Raw genomic sequence first — 12,634 nt, forward strand, 5'->3', positions numbered from 1 at the left:
TCCTCTGGGACCTAGGGAGCAGCACCGCCACGACACGACGGACTGGGTTTCGGTCCTCCACTGCCTTCCAGCCTGCCCGAGTTTAGGGTCTGGGCTCGACGAGACCGCACACAGACACTGAAGACACCCCTTCCCGAGCTTCGGCGTCCCAGCAGAACTCAAATTCCCGAGGGACGTGTTTGTTCGCCTCTGTGGCACAGTACTTGCTCATCATTTGCCTAAAGAGCCAACGCTTTCAGGTTCAAACCATTTCCTTTCCACAGTTACCATTTAGTAATTTGATAAACCGGTGCAAAAAGATCAGTCATCCGCCTGCACATTTTAGTGGAATTTTTCTTTCAACCCTTCTATTGTGAAAACTTCAGAACAAATTTTAAGATGATTTATTGGTGGGATATTTTTAATTCTTAATCACAGGGCTTAGACTTTTATATTTAAACTTTAGCCCACATGTTTCACAGACTTTAAAGCAAAACAGACCAAACCTAGCAACGATGGGAATTTGTTTAAATTTCAATTTTTTTTTTCAGAACAACCTCGTAAAAAAAAACAAAAAACAAAACAAAGCTAGTTTTATGGGAGCAAACTGACAATGGAAGCCATAGTCGTTGGTCCGTGGCTGCACTAAGCCTGAGCCTTACAGGTCAGACACAGCTGCTCAGTAACTTTCCACGTGTGAGATGTGCTTGGGAACACAGGAATTCTTGTACAGCGCCAGTCAACTTTCCTGTTTAACAGTTACCACAGTGTAGAGAAATGTCGTTCTGTGTACAGCTTCAGCGCTTCGCTTCCAGCGTGGCGAGGGAAAAAAAAAACAAACCTGACACACTGAACAGCGCCTAATCCCAAGGGCCGCCTTCAGAGATTCTCCAGGACAAGCTATGGGCCGGCTACTGGAGCTACTCACGGCTTCCACGTACTCTGTCCGCCACTTGTTTTCTCTGCCGCTTTCCTGGGCTCTGCTGTCTCCTCCCGCCCCGCCCTCCCCGCCCCCCGCCCCCCCCCCCGCTCTCCCCCCCTTCCTCCCTCTTCCTCCTCTTTCTTGGTATTAACTTAAGGAAGTGTGCTGGTGCAGGAGTTAACCTTACAGCCTCTGCAGGTACCCAGGCCCAAATGCTATGAGACATTTTTACTTGGGGCAAAAAGCTGCAGCTTCCTCCTCTGCAGAATAGAGAAGCTAATAACATCATTGATGAGTTATTAAGCAATTATTGTACACAAGGTGTGGTAGTGCATTCCTGGAATCCGAGCTCTCAGAGGGCAGAGGCAGGGAGATGACGGCAAATACAAGGGCAACCTGGTGTACATAAGCTATCCAGGGCCCTGTCTCTAAAACAAAACAAACGACACAGGACTGCTGTGTGTGTAAGTGCTCTAGTGCCCACCTCGTAGCTCTCTCTTGGTGTTTACTCCTTTTCTTTTTTTTTTCTTTTCCTTTTCTCCCTGCCCTATTTGTTTGTTTGCTTGTTTGTTTATGGGGGCTACGTGTGTCATAGCACACATATGAAGGTCAGAAGAAAACTGGGTTCTCTTTCTACCATGTGGGTTTCAGGATTTGAACTCAAGTCATCAGGCTTGGTGGTTAAGCACTTTTCCTGTCGAGCCATCTGGCCAGCCCTCATGTGGCCTTTAATTTGTGCATCTATGAAGTCGGTAGCATAGGTGGCATTGGCATCATATTTATTCTGAGATACAGAGATGTTAAAAAACAAAACAAAACTTGACCACAGCCCCTGAGCCAACGATGAGGCCACCTCTCAAGTTACAAAGTTTCCTGACCCAGGTTCAAAGTTGAAAAGAACAGGGGCCAGAGTCAATGACATTGTGGCTCAGTGCTACAATTGGCCTAGCAGGTACGAGGCTTCAATCCTCGGTATTGCCAATCAAAAAAGAAAGAAAAAGCCCATAAGATGGCACAGGCCTTTAACGCCAGCACTCAGGGAGACAGACACAGGCGGATCTCTGTGAGTTCAAGGCCAACCTGTCCTACAAAGTGAGTCCAGGATAGCCAGAGCTCTGTTAAACAGAGAAACCCTGTCTCAAAACAAAAAATAAGGAAGGAGCAGGGTAAGGCAGGATGATTGTGAGGTCAATGCCAGCCCGGAAATTTAGCAAGACCCTGTCTCAAAATAGTAACAAAAGGGCTGGGGGTTTAGCTCAGTGTAGACTATTTGCCAAGTATGCACAAGGCCAGGCATGCCCCCAGTACCTGCGAGTGGGGGCAGGGTGCAGAGACTATACCCAACCCACATTCTCTGCACCTAGAACCCAATATTGGGCAGAAGGACTAATATTAAAGGATTTAAAAGTAAGTCTTGTTTTTAGGGAAATACAAAATTAAATACAGAGCTAAACTATTGGACTTTCTTGCAGGCTTTAGCAAAATGGGTGTGAAGTGAGATTTTGATGCAATAAAACATGCTTTCTGTGCTTTACTATATAAGCAGTGCCTGGAATAATCACATTTAATTAAAATCCCCATCTATTTAATGATGCTTGTGTTTACAGTACTCTTTCCATTCCTAACTCTATGCTGCGCTGCACTAGCTGGCATTCGAGTATTCAGTTTATTTTGGTCTTTTAGGTAATCTTTGTTCCTCATTTTTACCAGCCCCAAACACGGAGGCAGGGGAAGTGACAAAGTGGGTTAGCATCCTGGCCAATGTGGTCCAAAGTCTAAAGCATGTTGAATCAGCGCTGGTGGCTTCCCCCCGGACAGTCTGTGAGGATGTGCTGCCCCCTGCTGGTCACATGTATTGTCAGCTCTCACTTTCAAAAAATAAATAAATAAAAACTCTTCCTTGGTATTAACTAAAAAAACCTCTGAATTTTAATCGTTAAAAAGTTTAATAACCATAGTGAGTTTCTTTTGCAGTTATGAATTTTTTCTCTATATATTTTTTCAAATTATTTCAGATCTTCAGTTTCACCTGACAAGAAAACAGCTGTAAGTGGTAACAGTCCAGGCTATTTTTAGATGCAAATTAAGGTGATCTGTGTTTAAGTATGTCGTTGTTGCTATTGTTTAACAGAATTAAATAAAAAGAAAGAACCTTCAGGGTTTGGTGACACATGCCTGTAATCCCAGCATTGAAGGGGCAGAGGCAGGTGTACCTCTGTGAGTTTGAGGCCAGCCTGGTCTACAAAGCAAGTCCAGGACAGCCAATGGTTACCCAGAGAAACCCTGTCTCAAAAAGGAAAAAATAAACAAACAAAGTTTTAAGAATTATTGTATTGTATTGTATTGTATTGTATTGTAAGGATGTGAGAAAAACTCTTAGGTCGGTAGGAGAGGGTGTTAAGACTGTGTGTCCCCTCTGGGAATTCTAATGTTAAACTCAATCTAAAGATAAATTTGTCACAGAGAAACCCTGCCTCAAAAAACCAAAATTAAAAATAAACCAAAACAAAATAAAGATAAACTTGTACAGCCGGGCAGTGGTAGTGTAGGCCTTTAATCCCAGCCCTCAGGAGGCAGAGGCCAGCCTAATCTACAGAGCAAGTTCCAAGACAGCCAAGGCTGCTATACAAAGAAACCCCGTCTCAAAACAACAACAAAGCCAGCTTATACAAAGATTAATGTGCAAAAATTAGTTGCTGCACAGTAACAAAATGAAAATCACTTAATTATCCAAAAATTATGTTCTGCCTTAAGAAACGATAACATAGCTATACTACTGAATATTATGAAGTCATTAAGAAGTGCAAAAGAGGGGCTGGAGAGATGGCTCAGAAAGTTAGAGCACTGGCTGCTCTTCCAGAGGTCCTGAGTTCAATTCCCAGCAACCACATGGTGGCTCACAGCCATCTATAATGAGATCTGGTGCTCCCTTCTGGTCTGCTGGCTCACATGCAGGCAGAGTACTATATAAATAATAAATAAATCTTTTTTTAAAAAAGAAGTGCAAAAGAACATTATATTATGTTATAATTATATGTGTTAATATGTGTATACATATATGATATACATGTATACATATGCATATATGTGAAGTATATGAAGAAATCTCTATGGTAAATTTTTCATCTTTTTTTTTTTTTTGATACAGGGTTTCTCTGTGTAGCCCTGGCTGTCCTGGACTCTGTAGACCAGGCTGGCCTTAAACTCACAGAGATCCACCTGCCTCTGCCTCCCAAGTGCTGGGATAAAAGGTGTGTCCCACCACTGCCCGGCTTTTTCACCTTTTTAAAAAACACTTATTTATTTATTTATTGGAGAGGGGACTGTGGAGGACAGAGAGCAACTTATAGGAGTCAGTTCTCTTTTTCCAGGGGACCCCACTCAGGGCTGGCAGCAAGCACCCCAACGAAGGCCCTCCATGATAAGCTTTGTTTCCCTCGGAGGTCACCTTGTGTTGGCCAATCACCCGTGGCCATGGGCCTGCACTGGCTGTAGACTTTGTGTGTACGGGTGTTTTCTTTGCATGTGTGTCTGTGCACTACATAGGTACAGTGCCCGAGGAGGCCAGTTAGATCTGGGGTTGAAGAGATTGACTCGGTGGTTCAGAGAGCAGGCTGCTCTTCCAGAGGATGCAGGTTCAATACCTACCACCCGCATGGTAACTTACAGCCTTCTTTTACTCCAGGTCATGGGCCTCTGACACTTTCTCCACATCTCCATGGGCACTGGGCACCCAAATGGTGCACAGAAAGGCATACATATAGACCAAACACCCACACACATCTTTTTTAAAGCTTTTAAATCTTAAAGTAAAATAGAAACTGGGTGTGGAGATATACACTTGTTATTCCTGTCTCCAGGGAGGAGGAGGAGGAGAAAGAAGAAGAAGGCAAAAACAAGAAGAAGAAGAAGAAGAAGAAGAAGAAGAAGAAGAAGAAGAAGAAGAAGAAGAAGAAGAAGAAGAAGAAGAAGAAGAAGAAGAGGAAGAAGAGAAGAAGAAGAAGCAGCTGGGAATGGCCCACAAATGCCATAACCCCAATGTTCATGGTGGGTCAGACAGAACGCAGGAAATACACTGGAGATGTAGCTGAGTTGGTAGAGCGCTTGCCTAGCGTGCACAAAGCTGTTGCCACATGTACCAGGTATGGCAGTGCATGCCTGTACTCCTAGCACTCTAGAGGTGGAAATAGGAGGATCAGAAGTTCAAGGCCACCCTCAGCTGAATAATGAGTTTGAAGCTAACGTGACCTACATGAAACTTCGGCTGGAGATCCCAGCACCAGGGAGGCAGAGGCAGGCAGGTATCTGTGAGTTTAAAGCTAGCAGGGTGACATAATGAGACCCTGTTTAAAGGGGGGGGGGGTAATAAAAAACAAAACGCAGGACAATGAGTACACTACAGTTCATTTCTTTGTTTTGTTCTAAAGTCAAAGAAAAAACTTTTCCACCTTGCCACTGAGGAGAACTGGCAGTTAGGGAACAGGAATGACGTTTTATTGAAAACCAGTTCAACTCCTCTGCCCATCCCCTTTAAGATTGAATTTACTAATGCAGTAGTCTGCCTGCATGTACACGTGCATACCACAAGAGGGCACCAGATCTCATTATCCATTGATGTGAGCCACCATGTGGTTGCTGGGAATTGAACTCAGGACCTCTGTAAGAGCAGCCAGTGCTCTTAAGCTCTGAGCCATCTCTCCAGCCCCCTAGCTGAACCATTACTTGGCAATGCCTTCTGTGGCCTTGGCCTCCCCAACTCACACAAAGCACATTTACAAGGAAGCCAACTTTCTCTTCCTTTGGCCACAGAATTTCTTTCCCAGCCTGCCTCTCAGGAGCTCTCAATCCATCAGTCAAGGATTCTTGGACAGAAATTCTAGTTTTTCTTCATTCCATCCACCGGTCCTGTAACGACTGTGAGACTGCATTCCTTCAAGTCCAGGTGGTGCACGTGTATACACACGCGCGCGCGCGCACACACACACACACACACACACACACACACACACACACACACACACACGGCCGCGCACAGCTTATACTAAAATTGGAGAAAAAAAACATGGAACTGAGCTCTAGAAAAAGGGAAATCACCCAGCAACCGTCAGTTGCCACGTTCCTGGAATTACAAGGCTGTGGAGGTAGAAAGCTTCAAGGGACAGACTTGGCCTCACGGGAAGGCCTGAGCTGGGTGAGCTCATTCTGGTAAAAAGGCTCCTCCTGAGGCTCCTGCCCAGCCAGGGGCAGAAGACAGAGTCCAGGCCTAACAAAGACAATTAAATTCTAGAAGAAATGAAATCTCACTCTTACAAAAGAAGCCTACCGAGTTCAAGAGTGTGCACAGCATGCCCCCAGAAGCTCAGTCCCATGTGTACCAAGTGCCACTGCAGGCTCAGTCCCATGTGTAACAGGTGCCACTGCAGCTCAGTCCCATGGGCACCACATGCCACTGCAGCTCAGTCCCGTGGCTGTCATGTGTCCCTGCAGGCTCAGTCCTGTGGGCACCATTTGCCACTGCAGGCTGAGTTCCATGATCCTGTACTCAGTAGAGGGAAATTCCAAGAGTGCAAGGTTCTATGCACATTTTACACCTGTATACCTTCATCCAGTTTTTTCATTCTTGTGCTTTCTTCAGTTTGGAGACTTTGTTTGAAGGTTGGTGTTGTGGGCGTTTAATATATGAGCTCTTTTTTTTTTTTTAAAGGTTTTTCAAGATAAGGCTTCTCTGCATAGCCCTGGCTGTCCTGGACTCGCTTTGTAGATCAGGCTGTCCTCGAACTCACGGACATCCACCTGCCTCTGCCTCCCGAGTGCTGGGATTAAAGATGGCGGGTGCCGCCACCGCCCAGCTGTGCTCTTGCCATTGAGCTAAACCCTAAGTTCCTTTTCTCAGATCTTAATGTTCTGCAAGAGCAATTCTTCAGCTATGAGAGACTAGTGAGGTTTTAGGTAAGCAGGGAAGTTGGGTAAAATATTTTCTTAACCCTAAAGAACAACGGCGTGTGGAAGGAAGTGTTACAGGAACCTGAGGCGGGACCACACTTCCGGTCATTGGAAAACCCTCTCTAAGTCAGTTAACCCGGTCTTTCAGGACCACACCCCGCACATCGAAAACAGATGCTGACTTACATCTGGCTCGAGACAGTGTTGATGTGTCGCTCTAAGGATAAAGTGTCTTGTTTCTCTGAGCCATTAAAATAGGACCAGATGGATTTGCTTGTCTCTGCTGAAGAAGGCTGCCTCCGTTGAAGTCACGCAGAGCTCTGACTTAAAGAGCAAAGGTCCAGGACTGGAGAGATGGCTCGGAGGTTAAGAGCACACTGTCCGCTCTTCCAGAGGTCTTGAGTTCAATTCCCAGCAACCACGTGGTGGCTCACAACCATCTATAACTTGGTCTGGTGCCCTCTTCTGCCATATACATGCAAATAGAGCACTTACATAAAGATTTTTTTTAATCTTTAAAGGAAAAATAAATAAATAAACAAAGGTTCTTCTCATAATTCACTCATACCTTTCTTTATAGGTAAAAGTGATGCAGAGGCTGGAGACAGAAGGCACAGCAGTAAAGAGCACTGGCTGCTCTTCCGGAGGACCTGAGGCTCGGTTCCTGGAGGCCCCAGTTCCAGGGGAGCCAATGCCCTCCTCGGGCTGGCTGCCACTCGCACCAGGCATGCAAACACACACACACCTATTTCTTTCTTTCTTTTGCTTTCTTTCTTTCTTTCTTTCTTTTTAAGATCTATTTATTTATTACACAAATTTCTGCCTGCATGGTGCCTGCCCGCCAGAAGAGGACACCAGATGTCGTTTATAGATGGTTTTGAGCCCCATGTGGTTGCTACGAATCAAACTCAGGACCTCTGGAAGAACAGCCAGTGCTCTTAACCTCTGAGCCATTTCTCCAACCCCACCTATTTATTTTTTAATTTATTTATTTCTTCTTCTTCTTCTTCTTCTTCTTCTTCTTCTTCTTCTTCTTCTTCTTCTAGAGTAATGCATGTTCAATATAGAGCAATTTTGAAACTACACAAAGATGTAAGAATGTTACGGACGTGACTGACACCTTCAATGCCATCACTCAGGAGGCAGAGGCAGATGGACCTTTTTTTCCTCCAGTCAGTCTTGCACTTTGTTGTCGTGGCCACCTCAGGCCTTGACTGCACACTTGCGCTGCGGGAACAGCCGCTCTTTCCGCCGCTGTTTCTTGGTCTTCGGCTTCTCCTCGTGCTTGGCGAGCTGGGGGCGGGTGGCTCCAATCGTCTTAGGACGCAGGTCCAAAGGCTTGTACTTCTTGCCCTTGTAGCACTTCCTGAGGTTTTCTTTTTGAGTCTGGTTAACGACAGTGAGAACACAGGCGATGGGTTTGCAGACAACTGGTATCTTGGAGAGCTCGGATTCGTCATCGCCTGTCGAGTTGGCGACCGGAAGCTGAGACAGCTCCACCTTCAGATCCTCCAGCTGTTTCAGCAGCTCCTCCTCCTTCTTGGTGTAGATCCCGAGTCTTAATCTTGGCCATGGCTGGGTTACTCACCGCTCAGGCCGCCTGGCAGGAAAGCCAGATGGATCTTCTTGAGTTCAACCACGTCTACCTAGTGAGTTCCTGACCAGCCAAGGCTACATAGTGAGACTATTTTAAAACAAATAGACAAAATTATTATTTTATTATTTTTTATTATTATATTTGTTATTGTTGTTATTATTATTGTTGTTGTTGTTGTTATTATTATTATTATTATTATTATTATTATTATTATTATTACTACTACTACTATTAGCTGGCGATACAGCTCACAGTAGAAATAAACACTTGCTTATTATATACAAAGGCCTGGGTTTAGCTCCCAGCATTGTCTGCCCCTTTCTCTCAGTTCTAGCCCACTAATTAGAGGTAATCAGTAATGACACTTGCTTTTTGGACAGGCCTTCCTTTGTAACCCAGGCTGGCCTTGATCTTAATATGCGGTGCTATTACATGTGGAGGTCAAAGGTCAGTTCCGTTCTTGGGTTCCAGAAGTTGAACCAAGGTCGTCAAGCTTGGCAGCGAGTGCCCTTACCCACTGAGCCCTTATCTCTATAAATCTTTTAAAATATTTCCTGTGGCAGGGACTGGAGAGATGGCTTGGCAGGTAGGTATACTTGTTGCTCTTGGAATGGACCTGGGTTTGATTCCCAGGACCCATATGAGGCTCACAACCCATCTGCAACTCCAGTCTCAGGGGCCAACACCCTCTTCTGACTTCCTCAGAGGACCACTAGGACCTCCTTCTGACCACGAGGCACACAAGTGGTGCATAACATACATGCAGACAAAACACCCATATACATAAAATAAAATGCCAGGCATAGCAGTGCATGCCTTTAGTCCCAGAACTTGGGAAGCAGAGGCAAGTGGATCTCTGTGAGTTCAAGTCCAACCTGGTCAACAAAGTGAGTTCCAGGACAGCTAGAGCTATAATATAGGGAGACCCTGTCTATAAATAAATTAGAAATAAATAAATAAATTTCCTGTGTAAAAGACCAAAAATTCAATCCCTAACATTTGAAATATATATATATTTAGGGCCCAGAGAGATGGCTCAATGCTAAAGGGGCTTGCTGTCAAGCTTGGTAACCTGAGTGTGATCTCCTCAGTCCACATGGTAAAAGGAGAGAACAAACTGCCCTAAAATTGTCCTTTGACCTCCACATGTACAATGTGGCACAAGTACATGTGTGTCCCCCCTCACACACATAAATAAGTATGAAAAGTAACACTTTGAAAAACTATCTCAGGCCGGGTGTGGTGGCGCACACCTTTAGTCCCAGCACTTGGGAGGCAGAGGCAGGTGGATCTCTGTGAGTTCGAGGCCAGCCTGGACTACAAAGTGAGCCCAGGCCAGCCAGGGCTACACAGAGAAAGCCTGTCTCAAAGAACAAAAACAAAGAAAGGAAGAAAGGCAGACAGACTGTCTCTGTGTCTGTGGAAAAAAGAACTGAGAGCTGAGGTTGCATATTTCAGACTCGGGCGATGACTACACACACATGACTTCTGCCTTACCACTTCTCACTCAAAAAATAAATAAATAAATAAAAATAAAAAGTTCTAGTCACAAAATATTTCCCTATATCTAAGGAAGGTTAATGAAATAACCATGGCAACCTGTGCAGTTGACCAACCACAAACTCTACACAATCCTAATCCAGCCAGGTCTGGCTTCCAGCTGGGTACCAGGTAGCACTAAGTAGCTTCTGGCATCAGCGCGGAGCATCCCAAGCTGAGGATGGCGTGACCTCAGCGTGGCAGCGGCCTTTCCTGCAATCTCCTAAAGTCAGAACATGAGGCGAACTCTGTTTCCCTCTTCCAAGAAAGGATCATCTGTTTTTCTTTCCATAATTTGCCCTCTCTACACTTCCCCCACCTGGAAGATATGAACCAGAAGCCCCGCACCGTAGCTGAGGCAAGAGACTAACAAGCTTGATTGAGGCCAGCCGGGGCCACATAGCAAATTTCAGACCAGACTGAGCTACAAAGCAAGACCTTGTCTAGAAGGAAAACAAAGGACTTACTTCAGCAGCCTGCTGGGTGTAGATAGTGTTGATGGCCTAAGTCCCTTCCCGGGCACCCGCACTTTCTTGATTAATGATTGCCTAGGAAGCTGCACTGTAGGCATTGCCTCTCCTGGGACACTTGTCACATGGAGCCAGCCAGTGAGCATCCTTCCTCCATCGTCTCTGCTTCAAGTCCTCCTGAAGATTCCAACCCTGAACTCCTTTCCTGGAGGACCACAACTGTGAGCTCAAATAAACCCTTTGGTGCTGCATAGGTTTTTTTGTTGATGTTGTTTGGTTTGGTTTTGGTTTTGGTTTTTTGAGACAGTGTTTCTCTGTGTAGCCTTGGCTATCCTGGACTCACTTTGTAGACCAGACTGGCCTGGACCTGACAGTGATCTGCCTGCCTCTGCCTTCCTGAGTGCTGGGATTAAAGACATGTGCCACCACGCCCCACCTGTGATGGATAGTTTTAAGTCGACTTGATAGAATCTAGAATGATCTGAGAGCAGGGACTCTCAATTGAGGAACTGCCTCCATAAGATTGAGGAATAGGGGGCTGGAGAGATGGCTCAGAGGTTAAGAACACTGGCTGCTCTTCCAGAGGTCCTGAGTTCAATTCCCAGCAACCACATGGTGGCTCACAGCCATCTATAATATGATCCCATGCCTTCTTTTGGCCTGCAGGTGTACATGCAGGCAGAACTCTGTATACATAATAAATTAAAAAAAAAAAAGGATTGGGGTATAGACAAGCCTGTAGAATATTTTCTTATTTAGTGATTGACGTGGGAGGGCCCATTGTGGGAGGTGACATTCCTGAGCTGGTGGTCCTGGATTCTATAAGGAAGCAGATTGCAGGGTTGGAGAGATGGCTCAGTGGATAGGAACACTGTCTAATCTTCCAGAGGTCCTGAGTTCAATTCCTAACAACCACATGGTGGCTCACAACCATCTATAATGTGATCTGGTGCCCTCTTCTGGCCCGCAGGTGTACATGCAGGCAGAACACCATATACTGCATATATATATATATATATATATATATATATATATATATATATATATATTCTTTTAAAAGAAGAAGCCCGGCATGGCACACACCTTTATTCTCAGCACTCAGGAGGCAGAGACAGGCTGATCTCTGTGAGTTCGAGGCCAGCCTGGACTACAAAGCTAGCCCAGGACAGCCACGGATACACAGAGAAACCCTGTCTTGGGGGGGGTGGGGAGAAAGAAAGAAAGAAAGACAGAAAGAAAGCAGATTGAGCAAGCCATGATGAACAAGCCAGTAAAGCACCCCTCCATGGCATCTGCATCAGCTCCTGCCTCCAAGGTTCCTATCCTCTTTGAGTTTCTGTCCTGACCTCTGTCATTAATGCACTGCAATGTGTAATAGAAACAAACCCTTTCCTCTCTAAGTTGCATTTGCTCCTTAACGAAGCAATAAAAGCAAACTAGGTTATGTGCCATCAGCCACCGCCTTACTGTTTAGTTCTGGTAGACAACAAGAGCAATAGCAAGACTCTGTGTGGTCTTGCAGGCCTTTCTCACAAAGTGTAGGAGTGCTCTGTCTGCATGTGCCCCTACATGAGCCACCATGTGGGTGCTGGGAATTGAACTCAGGACCTCTGGAAGAGCAGCCAGTGTTCTTAGCCACTGAGCCATCTCTCCAGCCCCATCCCCAAAACAAAAACAGAATTACTAGTTGTTATGATCAAGTGTTTTGGAAATACTTAAAGAATTAAGAAGGCCAGGTGTGGTGGCACACGCCTTTAATCCCAGCACTCAGGAGGCAGAGGCAGGCAGATCACTGTGAGTTAGAGGCCAGCCTGGTCTACAAAACAAGTCCAGGACAGCCAAGGCTACACAGAGAAACCCTGTCTGGAAAAACCAAAGAGAGAGAGAGAGAGAGGGAGAGAGAGAGAGAGGGAAAGAAGAAGAAGAAGAAGAAGAAGAAGAAGAAGAAGAAGAAGAAGAAGAAGAAGAAGAAGAAGACGACGACATCACGTGGGGCACAATGGAACAGGCCTGTAATCCCAGCACTTAGGAAGGCAGAGGCAGGTGGTTTTCTGTGAGTTCAAGGCCAGCTTGGTCTACAAAGCAAGTCCAGGACAGCCAAGGCTACACAGAGAGACCCTGTCTGGAAAAACCAAAAGAGAGAAGGGGAGGGGGGGATGGTTCAGTGGTAAAGGCACTTGCTAC

General features: G+C 45.6%; 1 pseudogene across 1 annotated transcript; it reads right to left on the bottom strand.

Moving 5' to 3' along the window:
* Nucleotides 1–8,047: 8,047 nt before the first annotated feature.
* Nucleotides 8,048–8,417, bottom strand: LOC311593567 (large ribosomal subunit protein uL29-like; annotated as a pseudogene). Its single transcript has one exon. The product of its transcript is annotated as a large ribosomal subunit protein uL29-like (transcript).
* Between the last annotated feature and the right edge of the window lie 4,217 nt (nt 8,418–12,634).

Source organism: Acomys minous, assembly GCF_964271855.1.
Source record: "Acomys minous genome assembly, chromosome: 3".
NCBI classification, from domain to species: Eukaryota; Metazoa; Chordata; class Mammalia; order Rodentia; family Muridae; genus Acomys; species Acomys minous.